This window comes from Piliocolobus tephrosceles, chromosome 9 (genome assembly GCF_002776525.5).
Source record: "Piliocolobus tephrosceles isolate RC106 chromosome 9, ASM277652v3, whole genome shotgun sequence".
Taxonomy (NCBI): domain Eukaryota; kingdom Metazoa; phylum Chordata; class Mammalia; order Primates; family Cercopithecidae; genus Piliocolobus; species Piliocolobus tephrosceles.
In genome coordinates this window covers 74268280-74281289 of record NC_045442.1, presented here as the reverse complement: position 1 = coordinate 74281289, position 13010 = coordinate 74268280, and the positions used below count along the sequence as shown (strand labels likewise).

The 13010-nt window shown below is 45.4% G+C and overlaps 1 pseudogene; it reads right to left on the bottom strand.

Annotated features, from left to right (window-relative positions):
• Positions 1-7680: 7680 nt before the first annotated feature.
• On the bottom strand, positions 7681-12279 carry LOC111537973 (annotated as a pseudogene).
• Positions 12280-13010: the final 731 nt, after the last annotated feature.

The following is a 13010-nucleotide window of genomic DNA, read 5'->3' as shown; positions in this document are numbered from 1 at the left end:
AAACCCTGTCTCTACTAAAAATACAAAAATTAGCAGGTGTGGTGGCAGATGCCTATAATCCCAGCTACTCCAGAGCCTGAGGCAGGAAAATCCATTGAACCCAGGAGGCAGAGGTTGCAGTCAGTTGAGATTGTGCCATTGCACGCCAGCCTGAGCAACATAGAGAGACTCCATCTCCAAAAAAGAAAAACGGCTCAGACAACAGTAAGCCATCTTTAAAGTGTCTCTCAATTAGTAAGTTTCCATCACTCCGCTGGACTTCCTTGGGACTGGCCCAGGCTGTGCACTCTCTCTGTCGCCTTGTGGGATACTTGTTCCCTTGCCAACACCAGCTATTATCACTTCGTTATATGCACGCATATATATCTATGTATGGGCATTTATCGATTTGACAAGAGAAAATGTTATCTATTTTATTTTCTTTATTTATTAATTTACTTTGAGAGAGGGCCTTACTCTGTCACCCAGGCTGAAGTGCAGTGATGCAATCTCAACTCACTGCCATCCTCCACATCTGGGGTTCAAGCCATCCTCCCACTTCAGCCTCCCGAGTAGCTGGGACTACAGGCACATGCCACCATGCCTGGCTAATTTTCGAATTTTTAGCAGAGACAGGTTTTGCCATGTTGCCCAGGCTGGCGTTGAATTCTTGGGCTCAAGTGATCTGCCCACCTCAGCCTCCCAAAGTGTGGGATTACAGACTTGAGCCACTGTGTCTGGCCCTATTTTAATTTTTACTTCTTTGTTTACATCTGAGGTTTCAAATTTTGTTGGCTATTTTTCTTTTTTCATGAGCTACCTGTCTTTAAGGCTAAGAGAGCAACCAGGAGAACAAGTGTGTTCACTTGGCGTTCTCAGTCCCACAGGTGTGTCAGACCTTATTGCCCTGTTTTTAATGACTTGCATTGTTTTTGGCACCAAGTGTATTAATCAGAGTTCCTGGTAACAAGAAATAGAAACCAAATCTGGTTAATGAAGTGGAAAAGCTTTGTTTTGTCATGTTTTTGGAAACATATCAGGCAGCTCACAGAATCTTTGTGAAGGCTGGAAACCCAGGATGAGAAAATGAACAAAAACCAAGGGTTACTGGCAGCAGAGTCCAGCTGGATCCCACCCAAGCCTTGGTCTGGTTAGAACACTGGGTTCCATGCCAAGGGACCCAGTGCTGCCTCTGCCCCCACTGCCCAAAGAACATTCTCCCGTTTTCCTTAGCAGGAGCATTCAGTGAGCCACACTGGCCACCACAGAGAGGGAACGGAGAAAGTGAATATCTATCATTCCTGTCCTGGGGAACAAGAAGCAAGGGAAGGCCTTCACACATTGGAGTAAGGGGGATATAGATGCTGGGGTGTCCAAAAGATGCTGATCACCAACTTTATGAACTACTTAACAGGGTACAAAGCATCTTCCTATCTATAAATAGAGCTATCAGTGGCCACCACATGCTGGTGTTGCTACGTAGAAGGCACTAAGCTGAGCATATGACATGCTACATCATTAGCTCTTCTTTTTTTTTTTTTTTTTTGAGACAGAGTCTCTCTCTCTGTCGCCCAGGCTGGAGTGCAGTGCCGTGATGATCTCCGCTCACTGCAAGCTTCGCCTCCTGGGTTCACGTCATTCTCCTGCCTCAGCCTCCCGAGTAGCTGGGACTACAGGCACCCGCCACCACGCCCGGCTAATTTTTTTTGTTTTTGTCTTTTTTTTAGTAGAGACGGGGTTTCACCGTGTTAGCCAGGATGGTCTCAATCTCCTGACCTCGTGATCCACCCGCCTCGGCCTCCCAAAGTGCTGGGATTACAGGCGTGAGCCACCACGCCTGGCCTACATCATTAGCTCTTCTAATGATCCTCCAAGGTTGGTATTACTCTCTCTGTTTTGTAAGTAAGAAAACCAAGCTTGGAGTGATTCTATCACTTTCCCCAGGCACACAGTAAATGTCAGAGCCAAAATGCAAACCCTGCCCCATCTGACTCTAAAATCACACCACAGCTAGGCACAGTGGCTCACACCTGTAATCCCAGCCCTTTGGGAGGCCAAGGCAGGTGGATCACAAGGTCAGGAGTTTGAGACCAGCCTGGCCAACATGGTGAACCCCGTCTCTACTAAAAATACAAAAATTAGCCAGGCGCGGTGGCAGGTGTCTGCAATCCCAGCTACTTGGGAGACTGAGGCAGGAGAATCGCTTGAACTTGGGAAGTGGAGGTTGCAGTGAGCTGAGATCGTGCCAGTGCACTCTAGCCTGGGTGACAGAGCAAGACTTCATATCAAAAAACATAAATAAATAAAATAAAATCATATCCCACAGGGCCTCCCAGGTGGTTGGTTTGACAATCACAATACCCCACCACCACCCACCCCCCAGGAGTGGCCAGAGGCTTCCCAGTGAGTGAGTGGCAGAATACAGCCCCGCTAGATTCATTCTCTTTGGATTATCTTCAAGATGCCAGGAGAGCTCCAAATATAAGGGCTCTCCTGATTGCCATAAGGAAGAGACTTCGGTGATGTGTTTTCTGCATGTTCCCCGTTTTAGCCAGCATGTCAAGAAAATGCGTAAAATGTGTATTCAAAAATATATTTTAGACCAGGCGAGGTGGCTGATGCCTGTAATCCCAGCACTTTGGGTAGATCACTTGAGGTCAGGAGTTTGAAACCAGCCTGGTCAACATGGTGAAACCCCGTCTCTACTGAAAAAATGCAAAAATTAGCTGGGCGTGGTGCCATACACCTGTAGTCCTAGCTACTCGGGAGGCTGAGGCAGGAGGATAGCTTGAACCTGGGAGGTGGCAGTTTCAGTGAGTCAAGATTACACCACTGCATTCCAGTGTGATCGACAGAACAAAACTCCCTTTCAAAAAAAAAAAAGACTGGGTGCAGAGGCTCACATCTGTAATTCCAGCACTTTGGGAGGCCAAGGTAGGCGGATCACGAGGTCAGGAGATTGAGACCATCCTGGCTAACATGGTGGAACCCTGTCTCTACTAAAAACACAAAAGAATTAGCTGGGCGTGGTGGCAGGCACCTGTAGTCCCAGCTACTTGGGAGGCTGAGGCAGGAGAATGGCGTGAACACAGGAGGCAGAGCTTGCAGTGAGCCAAGATTGAGCCACTGCACTCCAGCCTGGGCAACAGAGCGAGACTCTGTCTCAATAAAAAAAAAAAAAGAAGTATTTTAAAGCCTCTGGTTCTAGGTCTGATGGAGGTGTCCGATGGAGTAACGGGTATCATATTTATCTTTCCCTGGCCTCTGCTGTGAATGAATATAAAGCCCGGACAAAATATAGTAAACAACTCTTTGCAGATATGCTACATCAACCAATACAGGGCTATGGTCACTAAGAGAGTTCACCCCCGCTTTCACGCTGAAGTCATTTTCTTGACTACAGGAAACAGTGTCCAAGGAGAGACTAGCAGTGTTACTAGCTGGGGAAAACAGATGGGAGTGCAAGGCTGCTGAGGCAACGGGGATTTCAGGGAGAGGAAGGAGACACAGAGCAGAAACCTAAAAATTCTGCTTAAAAATTCTTCTTGAGGACACAAGGAAGTTTTTGGGGGATAAAAATATTCTATATTTTGATTGTGGTGATGGTTACACATGTGTTTACATTAATCAAAAGCCATTAAACTGTGCTCTTAAAATGAGTGAGTTTTATTATAAGTATATCAATATATTAATTGCATTTTGTATTTATGTATTTTGAAACAAGGTCTCACTCTGTCACCCAGGCTGGAGCACAGTGGAGTGATCACAGCTCACTGCAGCCTTGTCCCCTGGGGCTCAAGTGATCCTCCCACCTCAACCTTCCAAGGAGCTGGGACTACAGGTGCACACCCCCATGCCTGGCTATGGGGCCTCCCAATGTTGCCCAGACTGGCCTCAAATTCCTGGGCTCAAGTGATCCTCCCACCTCAGCCTCCCAAAGTGCTGGGATTATAGGTGTAAGCCACCACACCTGGCCAGTTTTTATTTTTGAAGAATGCCTTTGTCAAGCTCACCTATCCTCACTAACACTCAGAATGAACATTAAAAAAAAAATTGCCCTAGACTATTTCCTAATAATTTTACTAAGGCAGTGATAGTTATAATAGGCTAAAATATGATGAGATTAGCATCGCCCATCCTAAATCCCAATGTACTGTATTTTAAATAAATAAAGTTATTGTACTTTATTTTGTTTATTGTATTGAGTTGGGGTCTCCCTCTATTGCCCAGGCTGGAAAATAGTGGTGCGATCACATCTCACTGCAACCTCGACCTCCTAGACTCATGCAATCCTCCCACCTCTGCATCCCAAGTAGCTGGGACTACAGGTATGCATCACCAAGCCCTGCTAATTTGTTAATTTTTTTTTTTTTTTTTTTTTTTTGAGACGGAGTCTCGCTCTGTCGCCCAGGCTGGAGTGCAGTGGTTGGATCTCTGCAAGCTCCGCCTGTCGGGTTTAAGCCATTCTTCTACCTCAGCCTCCTGAGTAGCTGGAACTACAGGTGCCCGCCACCTCGCTCCAGCTAGTTTTTTGTATTTTTTAGTAGAGACGGGATTTCACCGTGTTAGCCAGGATGGTCTCGATCTCCTGACCTCGTGATCCGCCCGTCTCGGCCTCCCAAAGTGCTGGGATTACAGGCTTGAGCCACCGCGCCTGGCCTAATTTGTTAATTTTTTAACAGAAATGCAGTCTCACTATGTTGCCCAGGCTGGTCTCAAACTCCTGGGCTCAAGTGATCCTCCCTCCTCGGCCTCCCAAAGTGCTGGGATTACAAACATGAGCTCCCACACCTAGCCAAAGTTGATTATTTTTTTTTTTTTTGAGTCAGAATCTCTCTCTGTCGCCCAGGCTGGAGTGCAGTGGCGTGCTATCGACTCACTGCAACCTCTGCCTCCCAGGTTCAAGTGATTCTCCTGCCTCAACCTCCCAAGTAACTGGGATTACAGGAGCAGACCAATATGCCCAGCTAATTTTTGTATTTTTGTAGAGACAGGGTTTTCATCATGTTTGTCAGGCTGGTCTCGAACTACTGGCCTCAAGTGATCCACCCGCTTCAGTCTTCCAAAGTGCTGGGATTACAGGCATGGGCCACCGTGCCCAGCCAGAAGTTGATTATTTAAAAATTCTCCTTCTTGAGGCTTCACTGACTCTTAAATTCCCACACACAGGGCAAGACTCCGGCAGATGGAGTAGAGAATAGCCTCTGCAGCTACACAGCTGAGTTGACGTATCAGAGGCTTTTCAGGGCTAGGAGAGTTGGAGTTTGGCCCCAGCCAGAGTAGAAAGACTTTGGCGAAGACCTGAGGTTTTCACTTGAGATCCTAGAAAGATCATACACACGCAGAGTGGGCCATGAGTTAGCAATGGGAATGGAGACAACTATGCCCTCTTGGAAGCTGGAAAGCAAATGAATGAGTGGCAGCTAATTTAGCCGATCCAAGAGAGCTGAGTCCTAAACTGAATAGGAGAAGAAGCTAAAAGCAACCAGATTTACTCCGTGGAATTTCCAAAAGACTCAGGAATTGGCACCAGAATTAGATGTGAAAGTGGGGCTTAAGAACAAGAGAACTGTTTGAAAATTTAAGAAAAAAATTATATACCCCAAATGCCCTCCTCATATCCTGCCATCCAGAAAATTGGTGGGAAACTAAAGTTTATTCCCAGGAGATGGCTGGGCACAGTGGCTCACACCTGTAATCCCAGCACTTTGGGAGGCCAGGAGTTCGAGACCAGCCTGGCCAACATGGAGAAACTTCACCTCTAAAAAAATACAAGAATTAGCATGGTATGGTGGCATGTGCCTGTAGTCCCAGCTACTCAGTGAGCTGAAGCACAAGAATCTCTTGAACCTGGGAGGCGGAAGTTGCAATGAGCCAAGATCGTTCCCCTGTACTCCAGCCTGGATGACAGAGCGAGACTCCATCTCTAAATAAATAAATAAATAAATAAATAAATAAATAAATAAATAAATAAAGTTTATTCCCAGAAGAAAGTAAATTGCATGGTCTCTAGATTAGAGGACTCTGGACTCAGCTAGTAAGGGGGATCTGTACTGACAGCAGGGGATTAAGCAAACATTTACAGCTGTAGTGTGAAACCCCGGCCTTCTTCATCCACTGAGCTCCTGGGGCTTCATAACTCCAGGTGATCAGTTGAAGAATGTATTTTGGAGAATCTGACTACCAAAAAAAAAAAAAAATCTAAAGATACTCATAACAATGAATAACTGAGCCAGATCACCCTGCAATGAAGTTCATAGTCAAAAAGTTCTCCCCATGTGCTCAGACTTTTCAATCAGCTTTTTAGTGCCCCTACTCAGATAACCAACAGTCATCAGACATCTGACCAAAGTCTCTAACATGAAAGGCAGAGATGAAAATAAATGGAAAAACCTACTTGGAGAAAATTATTTTATGCAGGGAAAAGAGAACTTTTAAAAATACAACAAAAAACCGATCATTATTATTTCTTAGCGAGATCTTAAAAACATGCGTCAGGCTGAGCACGGTGGCTCACACCTATGATCTCAGCACTTTGGAAGACCGAGGTGGGTGGATCCTTTGAGGTCAGGAGTTCGAGACCAGCCTGGCCAACATGGTGAAACCCCGCCTCTACTAAAAATACAAAAATTAGCTGGGCGTGGTGGCGGGCGCCTGTAGTCCCAGCACATGGGAGGCTGAGGCAGGAGAATCTCTCGAACCCAGGAGGCAGAGGTTGCAATGAGCAGAGATTGTACCACTGCACTCCAGCCTGGGTGACAGAGCAAGACTCCATCTCAAAACAAACAAACAAACAAACAAACAAAAAAAACAAATCATGCATTTCTGAAACAAGAGCACAATACTATCAAAAATAGACATAATACTTACATGGATATTTTTCCCCCTTTCTGAGATAGAGTCTTGCTTGCTGTGTTGCCCAGACTAGAGTGCAGTGGTTATTCATAGGCGTAATCCCACTACTGATCAACTGATCAGCATGGGAGTTTTGACCTGCTCCATCTCTCTTTTTTTTTTTTTTAGTTTGGGATATGACCTTTGTTAAGCTTATGCACCAGAGTGGAAATAATGCCTGTACAAAACCAAATGTTTGTTACTATAACTTCTGCATCACTGTTAAAATCCAGTTTTTGAAAAACATAATCAAAACCCACTACTTTGGAATCAATAGCTTCTTTGAAGCCATAGTAACACTTAAATATGGTTAAGACTAGAATGCAGAAATTGGTCGGTTGGAAAGCTAATTAAACTTCCAGCTTGCTCAGATACAATTACAAAAAGACAAACTTGGGCTGAGAGCGGTGGCTCATGCCTGTAATCCCAGCACTTTGAGAAGCCAAGGCAGGCGGATCACCTGATGTCAGGAGTTTGAGGCCAGCCTGGCCAACACGATGAAACCCTATCTCTACTAAAAATACAAAAGTTAGCCGGGCATGGTGGCGCACGCCTGTAATCCCAGCTACTTAGGAGGCTGAGCCAGGAGAATCGCTTGGACCTGGGAGGCGGAGGTTGCAGTGAGCTGAGATCACGCCATTGCACTCTAGCCTAGGCAACAAGAGCAAAACTCCATCTACCAAAAAAAAAAAAAAGAAAAAAAGATGAAATTGTGTTTTTCACAGCGATACAGTCCACTGGAATCACCATGCTGGACAGTTGGTAGAGTACTTAGAGTACTGAGATAATAAGGAATCCAGACAGCCTTTAGGCAGTCTGCTGTTGTCCTTTCTTGCCCATCAGAGATCTGTGAGTGTGTGGAATGACACCACCACCAGCAATTGTAGCCTTGATGAGAGAATCCAATTCTTCATCTTCACAAACAGCAAGTTGCAAGTGACAAGGGGTAATACGCTTTACCTTGAAGTCTTTTGATGCCTTTGCTGCCAGTTCAGGTAGCTCTGTGGTGAGTTACTCCAGGATGCTATGCTATGCACTGCAGCAGTTGCACCCACATGCCCGTGACTGGTTGTCCTAGATCTCAGGTGTCGATGAGTATGTCCCACTGGGAACTGCAGGCCGGCTCTCTGTGAGTGGGAAACCGCCTTTGTCTTGGTTTTTCCAGAGTCCTTCCCAGCCTTATTGCCAGTCGTTTCGAATTCTGCTGAAGCTCAAACAAGCAAGACAGAGAAAGGGCTAATCAAACGCCCAGCAAGATCCCACCACCTATTTCTTCGATGCAATGCAATTTAAACTACCAACCAGCTCCTTTTCTGATCTGGGCCAGTTCACCCCTCCTTAGGCAACCTGATGGTCCTCTGCTCCCAGGAGGTCATCATACTGATGCTAAACTTAGTATGGATACCCGATCGGCATAGCATGCTACAGCCCAAAACTCCTGGGCTCAAGCGATCTTCCTGCCCCTGCCTCCCCAGGAACTAGCACTAAAGGTGCAAACCACTATGCCCAGCAAGAGTATAATGTATATAGACATTCAATTTGCAAATACATAAACCTGAGACAAAAACACAATACTGTTGGGGTTTTGGTTGTTTTTGAGACCGTGTCTCACTCTTTCACCTAGACTGGAGTACAGTGGTGCGAACATGACTTACTGCAGCCTTGACTTCCTGGAATCAAGCAGCCCTCCTGCTTCAGCCTCCCATGTAGCTGGGACTACTGGCACATGCCATCACACTCAACTAATCTTTTTATTTTTTTGTAGAGATGGGGTCTCACTTTGCTGCCCAGGCTAGTTTTGAACTCCTGATTTCAGTCCTCCACCTTAGCCTCCCAAAGTGCTGGGATTACAGGTATGGGCCACCATGCCTGGCCACTATTTTTTTTTTTTTTTTTTAGGGGAACATTCAAAGGACAAAAAGGAGCTCTTTAAACTTAAAAATATAATGTGAGAAATCAAAAACTCAGTAGAAGGATTGGAATATAAAATTGAGGAAAGCTTACAAAAACATAGTCACAGAAAATAGGAGAGAAGAGATAAGAAAATTAGAGGCCTAATACAGGAATTCCACTTTCTGAATAATAGGAATTCCAGAAAAATAAACAAACAAACAAACAACAGAGAAGAAGGAGTGGAGGAAATGCTCAAAGAAACACCTGGGCTGGGCATGATAGCTCACACCTGTAATTCTAGCACTTTGGGAGGCCAAGGCGGGTGGATCATGAGGTCAGGAGTTTGAGACCAGCCTGGCCAACATATGAAAACTCATCTGTACTAAAAATACAAAAAAATTAGCCAGGTGTGGTGACGGGCACCTGTAATCCCAGCTACTCAGGAGGCTGAGGCAGGAGAATCACTTGAACTTGGGAGGTGGAGGTTCCAGTGAGCCAAGATTGTGCCACTGCACTCTAGCCCGGGTGACAGAGCAAGACTCCATCTCAAAATAAAATAAAATAAAATAAAATAAAACACCCAAAGAAAATTTTCAAAAACGGAGACACATATTTCCAGTTTAAAAGGGTCCAAGATGTTCTTGGCCCAATGGATGAAAAGAGACCAACATCAAGACAAATCATTGTGATTTAGAACACTGAAGACAAAGAGAAGATCCTGCAAGTTTCCGAAGGGAAAGGGGAGCAGGTCAGGAATTAAGAGTGGCTTGAATGTCTCAATAGATGCACTGGAAGTTAGAAGACAAGCAATGCTTTCTAATTTCCAAAGGAAAATCATCTCCAACGTAATTTTTTTTTTTTTTTTTTTTGAGACAAAGTCTCACTCCGTCACCCAGGCTGGAGTGTAGTGGTGCAATCTCAGCTTGCTGCAACCTCCGTCTTCTGACTTCAAGCAATTCTCCTGCCTCAGTCTCCCATATAGCTGGGATTATAGGCATTAGCCACCAGACCTGGCTAATTTTTTGTATTTTTAGTAGAGACAGGGTTTCACCAAGTTGGCCAGGCTGGTCTCAAACTCCTGACCTCAAGTGATCTGCCCAACTCGTATTCCCATAGTGCTGGGATTCCAGGTGTGAGCCATGGTAACCAGCCATACAACTTAAAATTTTATACCCAACCAAACTATCAATCAAGGTTGAAGATAGAAAAAGACATTTGAGTCATTTAAGGTACAGTAAAAAATGTTTATATACTCAAGAGGCTCCTGAAGGATGTGTTTCACCAAAATAAGGTAGTAAACCAAGAAAAAGACAAGGGGAAACAGGAATCTGACATGTGATAGATAAAGAGAATCCCCCAGGATGTTGGTAAAAAGAGACTGCAAGATGACAACAATGCAACAGTCCTGTAGGACAACCAGCCTAGACCAGATAAGGTCAGAAATGTCTAAGAGAGATTTCTTCTTTTCTTTTTTTTGAGACGGAGTTTTGCTCTTGTCACCCAGGCTGGAATACAATGGTATGATCTCGGCTCACTGCAACCTCCGCCTCCCGGGTTAAAGCAATTATTCTGCCACAACCTCCCGAGTAGCCGGGATTACAAGCACCTGCCACCGTACCCGGCTAATTTTTTGTATTTTTAGTAGAGACAGGGTTTTACCATGCTAGCCAGGCTGGTCTCAAACTCCTGACCTCAGGCGATCCACCCATGTTATCCTCCCAAAGTGCTGGGATTACAGGTGTGAGCCACTGTGCCCAGCCATGTCTAAGAGAGGTTTCTTCAAGAAAATAAAATTGGTAGACTATCATCTGAAAGTATTGAGGGAAGATTTCAACAACTGAAAGAGCTTAGCATTAAATATGTAGGAAACTAAGTAAATAAAGTGGGGGTGGAGATAATTATTAGCTCCAGGGAAAATAAAAAATTGTACATAGTCCATGACATGGTAATAGTGGTAATAATGTAAACACTGGCTATTGTTCTAATCAAATTATTGTATGACTATAGTGGAAAGATGGAGGCCAGGAAGGGTGTGTGAGTTGTTCGAGTATGGAAGACAATAAATAGTGCCTAAAACTGAAAAAGTATGACGTAGTAATAAAATAATATTATTGAGGGAAATGGAGATAAATGCCAAAAGAATGAGCTATAAAAATTGAAGATGGCCAGGTGTACTGGCTCATGCCTGTATTCCCAGCACTTTGGGAGGCCGAGGCGGGCGGATCACTTGAAGTCAGGAGCTCAAGACCAGCCTGGCCAACATGGTGAAACCCCGTCTCTACTAAAAATACAAAAATTAGCCAGGTATAGTGGCATACACCTATAGTCCCAGCTACTCGGGAGGCTGAGGCAAGAGGAGAATCGCTTGAATCTGGGAGGTGGAGGTTGCAGTGAGCTGAGATCACATCACTGCACTCCAGCCTGGGTGACAGAGCGACACCCTGTCTCAAAAAAAAAAAAAAAAAAATGAAGGTGATTATCTCTGCTAAGGGGAAGGGAGAGGGCTCTTTTTCATAAGTCTTGCACCATCGTTTGACTTTTTAAACTATGTAAATGAATAACTTAAATAAAAATTAAAACTTTGACTCAATTTCTATCTCCAAACATACAGCCTGAGGCAGGCAAACACACAAAGCAATGTAAAGACAAAGCATCCAAAACCTGAAAAGGAAAGTTAAGTTGTACACAGGGAAGGACAGCATACGCGTAGGTAAGAGGAACAGCAGGACTTCCGGAAATAGGCTGAAAATATTAATGATGCCTCCTTAGACTCATCCAGGAAACCATCATATTTATCATGACCTGGAACTTGACCTTTCAGGATGCAGTCTGTTCTCCCAGGGATGGGAGGTGGGAGCTTCCCTAGGGAAAGTAAGGTGGGATGGAAGTTTCTAAAAGCCAAAGCAGCCATCACAGTCCCCTCACTTCTTGTTCCTCTTCATCCATCCTCTCCTCCATCCTCCACCAGCCCCTCAGGATCCCTGCTTAGAGATATTGACCTGTGCTCATGTTTGCGAAGATCAAAACTGACTGAGGGGATTAGGACGCGCTTAAGAGCCAGCAGACAAATCTGGCTTTACTTTTAACCCTGCATCCTCTCTCCCCAGCCATGTTTGTGGTATCTGGGCAGACAGCTCAGCCAACCCACCTGCACAGCTTCCCCAGACATTCCACACCCAGACAGTGGTGCCAGGAGTAAAGCGGCAGAGAAAGGGAAGGTATTAGGGGAGAATTAAGGTGAGGAAGTGACTCAGCCCCGCATGAGCCTGCAGGCATCCGGAGGAGTTCTCAGGAGGCAGTGGCGGCTGGGCCACATTTCAAGCTGGCCTGTGAGTGAGGCTGAAATGTGACTCGCTCTGCCCCACCAGGCACTGGGTGTTGCAGGGGAGGGCTGGCTGTGCTCCTGTCCCCAGCCCAGACTCCCAGAACATCCCTGGTGGTCTGGTTGGGTTTGGGGTCACTGGATTTTGCACGGCAATGGGTTTCTTTCTTCTGGGTTTGTTTGCCTTGCATAGGGTGGAACCAGGTAGAGAGGTGACTACAGCAGGAGCGGCCTCTCCTGTGAAAGAAGCCGCTCCCCTTGAGGACAGAGGGCGGTGGGCTTTGGGGGCCACTGCTTCATACAGAATATGCTGCCTTTCAGTTAGACAATTCAAATTCAGGCTCTTGACACTTGGACAAGATACCAGCCTCTCAGAGACTGTTTATTCATGGAACAAACCCTGGAAAACAAAATTACCTCAATTGTTTGTCAGATGCATTCACTCTGTAACCACATCTGATATGCCAGGGTCTGGGTTCAGTTTAGAAATAATTTTTAAAAGTAAGCCATCTCACTCCATTAAGATGGCTACTATCTGGCTGGGTGCGGTGGCTCACTTCTGTAATCCCAGCACTTTGGGAGGTCAAGGCAGGAGGATCGCTTGAGCTCAGGGGTTCAAGACCAGCCTGGGCAACACAGCTAAACCCTGCTTCTACAAAAAAATATTTAAAATTAGGCAGGTAGTGCCACGCACCTGTAGTCCCAGCTACTTGGGGGTGCTGAGGCAAGAGGGTTGCTTGAACTCAGGAGGTAGAGGCTGTAGTGAGCCAAGATTGTGCCATTGCACTCCAACATATGGGACAAAATGAGACCTCGTCTCAAAAAAAAAAAAAAAAAAAAAAGGATGGTTACAATGAAAAATTTAAAAATATATTTAAAAATAGGCTGGGCACAGTGGCTCGCACCTGTAATCTCAGCACTT